General features: G+C 34.9%; 1 protein-coding gene across 2 annotated transcripts in view; it reads right to left on the bottom strand.

The window, feature by feature from the left end:
• The window catches only part of LOC107450189 (glutathione S-transferase 1), a 120,001-nt gene that overhangs the window by 88,237 nt on the left and 19,254 nt on the right, over window positions 1-12,510 (bottom strand). The window lies entirely within an intron of this gene.

Below are 12,510 nucleotides of genomic sequence, written 5' to 3'. Positions count from 1 at the left end.
AGCCAAAGATTGATGGAATGAGCACAATTGTTTCCGAAAGTCTGAAAGGAATCTCAGAATTCACCACCGTCCAGTAAAAATCTGCACCAATCAAAACTTCAATAGGCATGTCTTGCAGAGTGTCATTCGGGTCAGCAAGCTTAAATTTTTTCTTGTTAGCCATAGAAGCAATCTCTAATGGAACTGATGGATGAACTGCATATCTATTAGGACTTTCAAATGCATGTAGATAAATTTCTGACTGATTCCAAATACTTGATAGTTTAAATCTTACTTTTCGTCTCGATTGAGCCTGATTTGATGATTCGAATGCATGAATTTCAAGTGAATCTGAGCTAATGACATCTAATTTTAGGTAGTCTACAAGATGTGAATGAATGAAACTGGTTTGACTTCCACAATCTAAAATGCATCTTGTAAGCTTAGTAATGCCAGTTGGGCCAGTTATATATACTCGAGCAGTCTGTAAGTGAGTAAAATTAGTTGTACGAGTATCTATGTTATTTGTAGAAATAGATTGGCTAGGTTGATTTGAACTGTTGTTTCTACAAATAGAGACATGGTGCTTCTTTTTGCATCTTATGCAGAACGCTTTATCTTTGCGAAGGCAATTTTTTATACTATGGCCACGATTAGTACACAGGAAGCATCTACCAGAGGTTTTTAATTTTTGGATTCGAGTATCAATATCAGTTAAGGCTTGGTTTCTTAGGACAGGACGCCGTCAGCTGGAAATCAGCGCTAACCTCTGATTGGTCCATTTGTGAGTTGGATAGTATACGTCATCGAACGCTTATCTTGAACTTCAATTGCCGTCCAACTCAACTGCAGTTGGATTACAGCGTGACGTTAACCACAGAAGTAATGGCGGACAACATCCAACAGCACATTGAAATCAGCCAAGATTTTGATTTTGACATTAAACATAGCTTCTTCATTAAACATAGCACTCTTCATTTAGCTCAGCTATAATGTGTTTTTTCTTGAACAAAGTCATTATTTGTTCTCTAAAACACTGGTCGACAATAACAAAATCAATACAAATTCAAAATAAATATTTGTTTACGTTATTAACGCATGCGCAATGAGAGATAATGTCTGCGTTGGACCGACTGCTCACGCTGAGCTAACAAAAAAGTATTTTTTTGGCGTCAGATCTACGTCAACTTTCCTCTGACGCCCAGATAAGGCGTTAGTTCTAAGAAACCAGGCCTTGAGCTAACAAACCAGTATTTTGTTGGCGTCAGCGTGACGTTGACGTCCCGCTGACGCCCAGATAAGGCGCTTGTCCTAAGAAACCAGACCTTTATATTCGTACAATCTTGCGGCCAGTGACCGTTAATTTCACAGAAGGGGCAAAATGGAGATGGTTTTTTAGTCTGGTTAATCTTTTTAAAATTCACATGCAAGGCTGCTGTAGATGTCTTAAATGTGTAATCAAAGTTTTGCTCACCTCGAATTTTTAGTGTTGTGAGAGCACCTTCTACTTCTTCAGATAAATATTCCACTAGTTTATTCATATCACCTTCAGATATTTTCTCTCTTTTTGCGTAAATGATCCATCGGCGACAAATATCATCCGGAAAGGCAAGTAAAATTTTTGGAGCCAAAACTCGCCCATAAGCGTTGATATCCTCTCCTAAAGCCGTTAAAGCATTTAGTCTTCTGTTGCATTCTATAAATACTTCATTCAATGCAATAGGAGTGGGATTACGTATTGGCGAAATATTTTCCAAAAAGTCTAAATGGGCTTGAATTATTCTGTTTTTGTCGCCATATCGATTTTGAAGAAGAGCTTTTGTAGTTTCATATGTGCTGGCACTAACACTGATCCCGTCAACTAACCGTCTTGGTTCATCTTCTAAATATCCTCGCAAGAACACATGTTTATCAATTAATGATAGACTATTATTATCGTCAATAGAAGATTGAAATTGTTCCCAGAAACACTGCCATTGTTCAATATCACCTCGAAAAGTATCCAGTTTAATAGTAGGAAGTTTCACTGTGTGAGATTGAGAAACGGGTAATTGCATAACGGGTACTTGTGTAACAGGTATTTGAGAAACGGTTACTTCTGGCGATTGTAAAGTATTATATTCAAAATTAGTTCTACTACCAAATTTTTTTGCTTTAAAGATAGCGAGTTCGGCATTATCCACGTATTCTTCACATTGAATAATATCATTGTCATAATCACCATCTGTTAATAAACTATGAATGTCGTTATCCAATTTCTTCATTTCTAACAAGCAATCGGATAGAAGATGACTAATATATTCGACATTTTCATTTAAAGTGTCAGAGGTTGCAGAAAGATCGTATTTAATTGAGTAATAAATCGAGTAACATTACCTCGCACTGTTCTTCTTTTTCTTTTCAAAAGTGCCAGACTATCGCCAAGTTTTTTATCGTTTGGTTTCTCCATCATTGAGTAATACTGATGTTTGAAGTTTCGTTAGTTTTTAAAAGAGTGACTGCGTAAATTATTCATCTGATTCGTATTTAATTTTAAACCGAGTTGTTTCGGCACCAAAATGTGTTGGTTGTAAACGTAAATGTTTCTAATTACAATCAACACTAAAACAAGTATCTCATAGAACAAACTCTTTTACTATCACAAAAGTACACAAAGAATATATACATGTTGCCAACAAAAGAATAATGTAAGAAATAATATAATAAATAATATAATAAATAATCACCGCATCTGCGTTCACGCATTTGCGTCTGGTAATCACTGCATCTGCGTTCACGCACTTGCGTCTGGAACACTGATGGAGGGTAAAGTGTGCAAAATGTCTTTTTTTTTCCAATCTTTCGACCTCATCGTTGAAGTAGCGTGCAAGACTTGTAGCCAATTTGCCTTCATTTTGTTCTGTCAGCACTCCCTGGTTTTTCAAAAAGAGGTAGACTGCTTTTGTGTATTTTTGGAAATCTTGGTCTGATGTAACAATGCTTCCAATTTTTTCTCCTTCACAATAAATTTCTTTGGAAATGCTCTCTGGAATCTTTACACCAGCTGCTTGATTGAAACCATTTATGGACTCACGCTCAGCTGCTTTAAATTCCTTCATATTTCCATATGATACTGTAAAAAGTGTGTTGAAATTGTTGTCCGGTATTTTGCTTCTTACTTCTTTTACAAATGATGTGATTTTAAAATCATGACTTTGAGCATTGTCATAAATTTTATCTACCTCATCAAACAAGTACTCATAATATATCTTAAATTTGGTCAGGTCACCATAGATGCCCTCATGCTTGAAAAACTTAGCTATTGCTATACTGATGGAGGGTAAAGTGTGCAAAATGTCTTTTTTTCCCAATCTTTCGACCTCATCGTTGAAGTAGCGTGCAAGACTTGTAGCCAATTTGCCTTCATTTTGTTCTGTCAGCACTCCCTGGTTTTTCAAAAAGAGGTAGACTGCTAAAGTGTATTTTTGGAAATCTTGGTGTGATGTAACAATGCTTCCAATTTTTTCTCCTTCATTAAAAATTTGTTTGGAAAGGCTCTCTGGAATCTTTACACCAGCTGCTTGATTGAAACCATTTATGGACTCACGCACAGCTTCTTTAAATTCCTTCATATTTCCATATGATACTGTAAAAAGTGTGTTGAAATTGTTGTCCGGAATTTTGCTTCTTACTTCTTTTACAAATGATGTGCTTTTAAAATCATGACGTTGAGCATTGTCATAAATTTTATCTACCTCATCAAACAAGTACTCATAATATATCTTAAATTTCGTCAGGTCACCATAGATGCCCTCATGCTTGAAAAACTTAGCTATTGCTATACTGATGGAGGGTAAAGTGTACAAAATGTCTTTTTTTTTCAATCTTTCGACCTCATCGTTGAAGTAGCGTGCAAGACTTGTAGCCAATTTGCATTCATTTTGTTCTGTCAGCACTCCCTGGTTTTTCAAAAAGAGGTAGACTGCTTAAGTGTATTTTTGGAAATCTTGGTCTGATGTAACAATGCTTCCAATTTTTTCTCCTTCATTAAAAATTTGTTTGGAAAGGCTCTCTGGAATCTTTACACCAGCTGCTTGATTGAAACCATTTATGGACTCACGCACAGCGTCTTTAAATTCCTTCATATTTCCATATGATACTGTTAAAAGTGTGTTGAAATTGTTGTCCGTATTTTGCTTCTTACTTCTTTTACAAATGATGTGCTTTTAAAATCATGACTTTGAGCACTGTCATAAATTTTATCTACCTCATCAAACAAGTACTCATAATATATCTTAAATTTCGTCAGGTCACCATAGATGCCCTCATGTTTGAAAAACTTAGCTATTGCTATACTGATGGAGGGTAAAGTGTGCAAAATGTCTTTTTTTTTCAATCTTTCGACCTCATCGTTGAAGTAGCGTGCAAGACTTGTAGCCAATTTGCCTTTATTTTGTTCTGTCAGCACTCCCTGGTTTTTCAAAAAGAGGTAGACTGCTTTAGTGTATTTTTGGAAATCTTGGTCTGATGTAACAATGCTTCCAATTTTTTCTCCTTCATTAAAAATTTGTTTGGAAAGGCTCTCTGGAATCTTTACACCAGCTGCTTGATTGAAACCATTTATGGACTCACGCACAGCTTCTTTAAATTCCTTCATATTTCCATATGATACTGTAAAAAGTGTGTTGAAATTGTTGTCCGCTATTTTGCTTCTTACTTCTTTTACAAATGATGTGCTTTTAAAATCATGACTTTGAGCATTGTCATAAATTTTATCTACCTCATCAAACAAGTACTCATAATATATCTTAAATTTCGTCAGGTCACCATAGATGCCCTCATGCTTGAAAAACTTAGCTATTGCTATACTGATGGAGGGTAAAGTGTGCAAAATGTCTTTTTTTTCCAATCTTTCGACCTCATAGTTGAAGTAGCTGGCAAGACTTGTAGCCAAATTTGCCTTCATTTTGTTCAGTCAGCACTCCCTGGTTTTTCAAAAAGAGGTAGACTGCTTTAGTGTATTTTTGGAAATCTTTGTCTGATGTAACAATGCTTCCAATTTTTTCTCCTTCATTAAAAATTTGTTTGGAAAGGCGCTCTGGAATCTTTACACCAGCTGTTTGATTGAAACCATTTCTGGACTCACGCACAGCTTCTTTAAATTCCTTCATATTTCCATATGATACTGTAAAAAGTGTGTTGAAATTGTTGTCCGGTATTTTGCTTCTTACTTCTTTTACAAATGATGTGCTTTTAAAATCATGACTTTGAGCATTGTCATAAATTTTATCTACCTCATCAAACAAGTACTCATAATATATCTTAAATTTCGTCAGGTCACCATAGATGTCCTCATGTTTGAAGAACTTAGCTATTGCTATACTGATGGAGGGTAAAGTGTGCAAAATGTCTTTTTTTCCAATCTTTCGACCTCATCGTTGAAGTAGCGTGCAAGACTTGCAGCCAATTAGCTTTCATTTTGTTCTCTCATCACTCCCTGGTTTTTCAAAAAGAGGTAGACTGTTTTAGTGTATTTTTGGAAATCTTGGTCTGATGTAACAATGCTTCCAATTTTTTCTCCTTCATTAAAAATTTGTTTGGAAAGGCTCTCTGGAATCTTTACACCAGCTGCTTGATTGAAACCATTTATGGACTCACGCACAGCTTCTTTAAATTCCTTCATATTTCCATATGATACTGTAAAAAGTGTGTTGAAATTAATGTCCGGTATTTTGCTTCTTACTTCTTTCACAAATGATGTGCTTTTAAAATCATGACGTTGAGCATTGTCATAAATTTTATCTACCTCATCAAAAAGTACTCACAATATATCTTAAATTTCGTCAGTTCACCACAGATGCCCTCATGCTTGAAAAACTTAGCTATTGCTATACTGATGGAGGGTAAAGTGTACAAAATGTCTTTTTTTTTCAATCTTTCGACCTCATCGTTGAAGTAGCGTGCAAGACTTGTAGCCAATTTGCATTCATTTTGTTCTGTCAGCACTCCCTGGTTTTTCAAAAAGAGGTAGACTGCTTAAGTGTATTTTTGGAAATCTTGGTCTGATGTAACAATGCTTCCAATTTTTTCTCCTTCATTAAAAATTTGTTTGGAAAGGCTCTCTGGAATCTTTACACCAGCTGCTTGATTGAAACCATTTATGGACTCACGCACAGCGTCTTTAAATTCCTTCATATTTCCATATGATACTGTAAAAAGTGTGTTGAAATTGTTGTCCGTATTTTGCTTCTTACTTCTTTTACAAATGATGTGCTTTTAAAATCATGACTTTGAGCATTGTCATAAATTTTATCTACCTCATCAAACAAGTACTCATAATATATCTTAAATTTCGTCAGGTCACCATAGATGCCCTCATGCGTGAAAAACTTAGCTATTGCTATACTGATGGAGGGTAAAGTGTGCAAAATGTCTTTTTTTTTTCAATCTTTCGATCTCATCGTTGAAGTAGCGTGCAAGACTTGTAGCCAATTTGCCTTCATTTTGTTCTGTCAGCACTCCCTGGTTTTTCAAAAAGAGGTAGACTGCTTTAGTGTATTTTTGGAAATCTTGGTCTGATGTAACAATGCTTCCAATTTTTTCTCCTTCATTAAAAATTTGTTTGGAAAGGCTCTCTGGAATCTTTACACCAGCTGCTTGATTGAAGCCATTTATGGACTCACGCACAGCTTCTTTAAATTCCTTCATATTTCCATATGATACTGTAAAAAGTGTGTTGAAATTGTTGTCCGGTATTTTGCTTCTTACTTCTTTTACAAATGATGTGCTTTTAAAATCATGACTTTGAGCATTGTCATAAATTTTATCTACCTCATCAAACAAGTACTCATAATATATCTTAAATTTCGTCAGGTCACCATAGATGCCGTCATGCTTGAAAAACTTAGCTATTGCTATACTGATGGAGGGTAAAGTGTACAAAATGTCTTTTTTTTTCAATCTTTCGACCTCATCGTTGAAGTAGCGTGCAAGACTTGTAGCCAATTTGCATTCATTTTGTTCTGTCTGCACTCCCTGGTTTTTCAAAAAGAGGTAGACTGCTTAAGTGTATTTTTGGAAATCTTGGTCTGATGTAACAATGCTTCCAATTTTTTCTCCTTCATTAAAAATTTGTTTGGAAAGGCTCTCTGGAATCTTTACACCAGCTGCTTGATTGAAACCATTTATGGACTCACGCACAGCGTCTTTAAATTCCTTCATATTTCCATATGATACTGTTAAAAGTGTGTTGAAATTGTTGTCCGTATTTTGCTTCTTACTTCTTTTACAAATGATGTGCTTTTAAAATCATGACTTTGAGCACTGTCATAAATTTTATCTACCTCATCAAACAAGTACTCATAATATATCTTAAATTTCGTCAGGTCACCATAGATGCCCTCATGTTTGAAAAACTTAGCTATTGCTATACTGATGGAGGGTAAAGTGTGCAAAATGTCTTTTTTTTTCAATCTTTCGACCTCATCGTTGAAGTAGCGTGCAAGACTTGTAGCCAATTTGCCTTTATTTTGTTCTGTCAGCACTCCCTGGTTTTTCAAAAAGAGGTAGACTGCTTTAGTGTATTTTTGGAAATCTTGGTCTGATGTAACAATGCTTCCAATTTTTTCTCCTTCATTAAAAATTTGTTTGGAAAGGCTCTCTGGAATCTTTACACCAGCTGCTTGATTGAAACCATTTATGGACTCACGCACAGCTTCTTTAAATTCCTTCATATTTCCATATGATACTGTAAAAAGTGTGTTGAAATTGTTGTCCGCTATTTTGCTTCTTACTTCTTTTACAAATGATGTGCTTTTAAAATCATGACTTTGAGCATTGTCATAAATTTTATCTACCTCATCAAACAAGTACTCATAATATATCTTAAATTTCGTCAGGTCACCATAGATGCCCTCATGCTTGAAAAACTTAGCTATTGCTATACTGATGGAGGGTAAAGTGTGCAAAATGTCTTTTTTTTCCAATCTTTCGACCTCATAGTTGAAGTAGCTGGCAAGACTTGTAGCCAAATTTGCCTTCATTTTGTTCAGTCAGCACTCCCTGGTTTTTCAAAAAGAGGTAGACTGCTTTAGTGTATTTTTGGAAATCTTTGTCTGATGTAACAATGCTTCCAATTTTTTCTCCTTCATTAAAAATTTGTTTGGAAAGGCGCTCTGGAATCTTTACACCAGCTGTTTGATTGAAACCATTTCTGGACTCACGCACAGCTTCTTTAAATTCCTTCATATTTCCATATGATACTGTAAAAAGTGTGTTGAAATTGTTGTCCGGTATTTTGCTTCTTACTTCTTTTACAAATGATGTGCTTTTAAAATCATGACTTTGAGCATTGTCATAAATTTTATCTACCTCATCAAACAAGTACTCATAATATATCTTAAATTTCGTCAGGTCACCATAGATGTCCTCATGTTTGAAGAACTTAGCTATTGCTATACTGATGGAGGGTAAAGTGTGCAAAATGTCTTTTTTTCCAATCTTTCGACCTCATCGTTGAAGTAGCGTGCAAGACTTGCAGCCAATTAGCTTTCATTTTGTTCTCTCATCACTCCCTGGTTTTTCAAAAAGAGGTAGACTGTTTTAGTGTATTTTTGGAAATCTTGGTCTGATGTAACAATGCTTCCAATTTTTTCTCCTTCATTAAAAATTTGTTTGGAAAGGCTCTCTGGAATCTTTACACCAGCTGCTTGATTGAAACCATTTATGGACTCACGCACAGCTTCTTTAAATTCCTTCATATTTCCATATGATACTGTAAAAAGTGTGTTGAAATTAATGTCCGGTATTTTGCTTCTTACTTCTTTCACAAATGATGTGCTTTTAAAATCATGACGTTGAGCATTGTCATAAATTTTATCTACCTCATCAAAAAGTACTCACAATATATCTTAAATTTCGTCAGTTCACCACAGATGCCCTCATGCTTGAAAAACTTAGCTATTGCTATACTGATGGAGGGTAAAGTGTACAAAATGTCTTTTTTTTTCAATCTTTCGACCTCATCGTTGAAGTAGCGTGCAAGACTTGTAGCCAATTTGCATTCATTTTGTTCTGTCAGCACTCCCTGGTTTTTCAAAAAGAGGTAGACTGCTTAAGTGTATTTTTGGAAATCTTGGTCTGATGTAACAATGCTTCCAATTTTTTCTCCTTCATTAAAAATTTGTTTGGAAAGGCTCTCTGGAATCTTTACACCAGCTGCTTGATTGAAACCATTTATGGACTCACGCACAGCGTCTTTAAATTCCTTCATATTTCCATATGATACTGTAAAAAGTGTGTTGAAATTGTTGTCCGTATTTTGCTTCTTACTTCTTTTACAAATGATGTGCTTTTAAAATCATGACTTTGAGCATTGTCATAAATTTTATCTACCTCATCAAACAAGTACTCATAATATATCTTAAATTTCGTCAGGTCACCATAGATGCCCTCATGCGTGAAAAACTTAGCTATTGCTATACTGATGGAGGGTAAAGTGTGCAAAATGTCTTTTTTTTTTCAATCTTTCGATCTCATCGTTGAAGTAGCGTGCAAGACTTGTAGCCAATTTGCCTTCATTTTGTTCTGTCAGCACTCCCTGGTTTTTCAAAAAGAGGTAGACTGCTTTAGTGTATTTTTGGAAATCTTGGTCTGATGTAACAATGCTTCCAATTTTTTCTCCTTCATTAAAAATTTGTTTGGAAAGGCTCTCTGGAATCTTTACACCAGCTGCTTGATTGAAGCCATTTATGGACTCACGCACAGCTTCTTTAAATTCCTTCATATTTCCATATGATACTGTAAAAAGTGTGTTGAAATTGTTGTCCGGTATTTTGCTTCTTACTTCTTTTACAAATGATGTGCTTTTAAAATCATGACTTTGAGCATTGTCATAAATTTTATCTACCTCATCAAACAAGTACTCATAATATATCTTAAATTTCGTCAGGTCACCATAGATGCCCTCATGCTTGAAAAACTTAGCTATTGCTATACTGATGGAGGGTAAAGTGTGCAAAATGTCTTTTTTTCCCAATCTTTCGACCTCATAGTTGAAGTAGCTGGCAAGACTTGTAGCCAAATTTGCCTTCATTTTGTTCAGTCAGCACTCCCTGGTTTTTCAAAAAGAGGTAGACTGCTTTAGTGTATTTTTGGAAATCTTTGTCTGATGTAACAATGCTTCCAATTTTTTCTCCTTCATTAAAAATTTGTTTGGAAAGGCGCTCTGGAATCTTTACACCAGCTGCTTGATTGAAACCATTTCTGGACTCACGCACAGCTTCTTTAAATTCCTTCATATTTCCATATGATACTGTAAAAAGTGTGTTGAAATTGTTGTCCGGTATTTTGCTTCTTACTTCTTTTACAAATGATGTGCTTTTAAAATCATGACTTTGAGCATTGTCATAAATTTTATCTATCTCATCAAACAAGTACTCATAATATATCTTAAATTTCGTCAGGTCACCATAGATGTCCTCATGTTTGAAGAACTTAGCTATTGCTATACTGATGGAGGGTAAAGTGTGCAAAATGTCTTTTTTTCCAATCTTTCGACCTCATCGTTGAAGTAGCGTGCAAGACTTGCAGCCAATTAGCCTTCATTTTGTTCTCTCATCACTCCCTGGTTTTTCAAAAAGAGGTAGACTGTTTTAGTGTATTTTTGGAAATCTTGGTCTGATGTAACAATGCTTCCAATTTTTTCTCCTTCATTAAAAATTTGTTTGGAAAGGCTCTCTGGAATCTTTACACCAGCTGCTTGATTGAAACCATTTATGGACTCACGCACAGCGTCTTTAAATTCCTTCATATTTCCATATGATACTGTAAAAAGTGTGTTGAAATTGTTGTCCGGTATTTTGCTTCTTACTTCTTTTACAAATGATGTGCTTTTAAAATCATGACTTTGAGCATTGTCATAAATTTTATCTACCTCATCAAACAAGTACTCATAATATATCTTAAATTTCGTCAGGTCACCATAGATGTCCTCATGTTTGAAAAACTTAGCTATTGCTATACTGATGGAGGGTAAAGTGTGCAAAATGTCTTTTTTTCCAATCTTTCGACCTCATCGTTGAAGTAGCGTGCAAGACTTGCAGCCAATTAGCCTTCATTTTGTTCTCTCATCACTCCCTGGTTTTTCAAAAAGAGGTAGACTGTTTTAGTGTATTTTTGGAAATCTTGGTCTGATGTAACAATGCTTCCAATTTTTTTCTCCTTCATTAAAAATTTGTTTGGAAAGGCTCTCTGGAATCTTTACACCAGCTGCTTGATTGAAACCATTTATGGACTCACGCACAGCTTCTTTAAATTCCTTCATATTTCCATATGATACTGTAAAAAGTGTGTTGAAATTGTTGTCCGCAATTTTGCTTCTTACTTCTTTCACAAATGATGTGCTTTTAAAATCATGACTTTGAGCATTGTCATAAATTTTATCTACCTCATCAAACAAGTACTCATAATATATCTTAAATTTCGTCAGGTCACCATAGATGCCCTCATGCTTGAAAAACTTAGCTATTGCTATACTGATGGAGGGTAAAGTGTGCAAATGTCTTTTTTTCCAATCTTTCGACCTCATCGTTGAAGTAGCGTGCAAGACTTGTAGCCAATTTGCCTTCATTTTGTTCTGTCAGCACTCCCTGGTTTTTCAAAAAGAGGTAGACTGCTTTAGTGTATTTTTAGAAATCTTGGTCTGATGTAACAATGCTTCCAATTTTTTCTCCTTCATTAAAAATTTGTTTGGAAAGGCTCTCTGGAATCTTTACACCAGCTGCTTGATTGAAACCATTTATGGACTTACGCACAGCTTCTTTAAATTCTTTCATATTTCCATATGATACTGTAAAAAGTGTGTTGAAATTGTTGTCCGGTATTTTGCTTCTTACTTCTTTTACAAATCCTTTCTCGTTGCAGTCACCTTTTTTGACGATTCCAGAAAATATAATCACACTGAAAAGGAGTGGCAGTGAACTAACCATGTTTAAATGATCCCAAGAACTATGTCCTTCGGATAATTTTTGTCGTATGATGGGAACTGCACTGTGACGTGGACAATATATATACACCAGGTAAATTAAAGAGTGATCATATATCATGTAGGATTTGGCACACTATCTAAAATTGATCTCACGTTGATTGATTGTTTGATCACTTTGTAAAGTTAATTTATTTTAAATTGAATAAGCTCTCGGACACGTAGTGTAATAAAAGTACAATGTGATTTATGATTAAGTTGATGAGCAAATATTTTCGGATAACTGGGCTCATTATTTCATCATACAGTTGCAATTATTTTAGAACATATGCCAGATCTCTTTTTTCCGTGGTTTGGAATCGGGTAATATTAGAAATATATGTCGGATAAAAATTTTAACTTGAGTAGTACATTTTTTATACAACATCTGCATTTGTATATTAATTTTTTACATTAGTTTTAAATATTAGTCATAAACTAATAATTTTAAAATTTAACTACTTTATTTATCTTTATTTTAAAGTGTTTTTTCACTATGTATACTTATGATGACCTCGGAGTTCACACTA

This window comes from Parasteatoda tepidariorum, chromosome 1 (assembly GCF_982258835.1).
Source record: "Parasteatoda tepidariorum strain Cologne lab strain chromosome 1, Ptep-v5.0, whole genome shotgun sequence".
NCBI classification, from domain to species: domain Eukaryota; kingdom Metazoa; phylum Arthropoda; class Arachnida; order Araneae; family Theridiidae; genus Parasteatoda; species Parasteatoda tepidariorum.
Note: the sequence above shows the minus strand (reverse complement) of the source record. Positions and strands in the feature narration are given on the sequence as shown.